This window comes from Berghia stephanieae, chromosome 11 (genome assembly GCF_034508935.2).
Source record: "Berghia stephanieae isolate SIO BIC M18660-M18661 chromosome 11, UCSD_Bste_1.3, whole genome shotgun sequence".
Lineage (NCBI taxonomy): Eukaryota > Metazoa > Mollusca > Gastropoda > Nudibranchia > Aeolidiidae > Berghia > Berghia stephanieae.
The window spans coordinates 7327999-7330498 of NC_088370.1; positions in this window are offsets into that span (position 1 = coordinate 7327999).

Consider the following 2500-nt stretch of genomic DNA (forward strand, 5'->3'; position numbering starts at 1 on the left):
AAATTAAGTCAATGATCTTGGGGTTTTGATATTAACCTTTCATTATTGTGCAAACCTCACCTACAGGAAAAGTTATTATTATTATTATTATTATTATTATTATTATTATTATTATTATTATATTATTATTATTATTATTATTATTATTATTATTATTATTATTATTATTATTATTATTATTATTATTATTATTATTATTATTATTATTATTATTATTATTATTGTCATTATCATTATTATTGTTATTATTTTTATTATTATTATTATTATTATTATTATTATTATTATTATTATTATTATTATTATTATTATTATTATTATTATTACTATTTTATTATTATCATTAAAAAAATATAAATAATACTTTTTGAGCGCTTTCTCTGAACCAAACATCTCAAAGCTCTTTACATATAACGAATTACGCTACGAACACAGGTATTCATAATTAAACTTGGAAACAAAATACATAAATATTTCTTAAATAACAGTCTACAACAAACATGGCAGTCGGCATGGTGTATAGATAGTATGCACTTGGCTAAGATGCTCATAACATTGCCATCCGGAAGTATAACGGACCAACACACAAAACTGTGTGTGGCCATGAACGTTTATAGTCAGGTTAATACAGTTCAGTGAGCATTACTCATAAACGCGGATGGCAAAAAACAACAACAAAGACATGAGTGACGTCATCTTCGAACTTTCTATAATGAATTGTGAAAAGGTGGGTTTCTAAAGCAGATTTCTAGTTTGAGATATTCCCGACTTCTGACTATCCGGACCCCCCCCCCCCCCCACGTCCCACACTCTAAAGCTTGAAAATTATAAAATTGTATATTTTAGGTAATTAAAATGAGCTTTAAATTGAGATTTTATATAGCGCGATATCCACTAAACGTGCTCAAAGCACTTTACAAAAGTTCCCTGACCCACAGCCATACGTAACATGTAGAACGATACACGACGACGCCTGTTAGGCGATATTACAATTTTTCCCCCGACAAAGACAACACTGTTAGTGGCCAGGCACTCATTTTACACCTGACTACGCTGAGATAATGTCAGTAAAGAGCCTCTCCAAGGACTCAAACCCAGGACCTTCCGATCCGAAAGCGACTGTCATAACATAAGGCCACATAGCCGCACTATTAAATAAAAGTTGTCATAGCTCTCTTTATCTAAAAAACAATTTGCTACCACAGGTGTTGAAATGACATTTCAAAATCCTCAAAATGATGTAGTCCTGCACCACCTTTCATGAAAGATGCTCACAAAGTTCTGAAATTTGAACCAAAATTTCTATAGTTGTCATAATAATTTTTGTAGTAGTATACTGGTTTGTTATTGTGACTCATCCCTACACAACGATTATAATATGTTGAGGTTGTTTAGCTGGTAAAAAATTGAGTATGCACGACCCATTGTCTGAAAGTATTAAAATGTTGGTTACCAGTAAAAGGAAGAGTTGGATACAAGATCGGTCCTATTTGGGTTGGATTATTGGTTGATTCTGACACTGCACCAGACTGAGGTGGAAGGGGGGGGGTCACTGAGTTCAGTATATATCATCAATGAATCACTAAGAGAGACAGATCAGAGAGAGAGAGAGAGAGATAGAGAGAGAGTGAGTGAGAGAGAGAGAGAGAGAGAGAGAGAGAGAGAGAGAGAGAGAGAGAGAGCATAATCTGAGAACACGACCTTTGCCTTTCTGATGAGGGATATCAAAGCACAAGCTTTCCTTTTTATAACTTGTTTGAAAATAATAATATATTGTTATGGAATATGATGAGGATGGTGATGGTGATATTATGGCGAATATTGAAAGAGACGGATGGTACATGTGCATTGCGTACTTAAGAAATTCGAATTTTTCACACCATGTGGCACTTTTTGTCACAACTATCGTATCTAGGACACAAGGCGACTCCTAACACGAACATGATCTCAGATAAACATCCACATGATTCATCCTCATTGCATACGGTTTTGTAAGACCGGCTATCGGCCATCTTGTATATAAGAGGCTCTACATTAAGTGTCGGGAGTTCAAAGTCCCAGCCTTGTTACTTATTGATACAACTATCAAGTCTGGTTATTTAAATTTCATTAGCTGAAATTGATCTTTCGTATGACACGGTTTCAAAGTTGGGAATTCAAATTTGTTGACGATTGAGATTTGGGACAATTAAACTAGTATAAATCTATATTATTTGTTTATAGTGGTTACATTTGTGTATTTGATTGATATAAACTTATCAATATATTTTATAAACAAAATTCATATCTGTGAATTTTTAAAATCTGATTTTTAACGTTATTCACAACGTTTTGTGAACCAGAATGTTCGAACCAATCCCGTTTGGAAATAGTTTTAAAATGAGACATTTCTTAGTAGTTTTGATTTGTGTCACGAGTATTTCAATGACCACAGCCGAGAAACAGTTACAGTTGACATTGAATGTCTTTCGACACTCGTCATATTTTGACGTGCTTTATG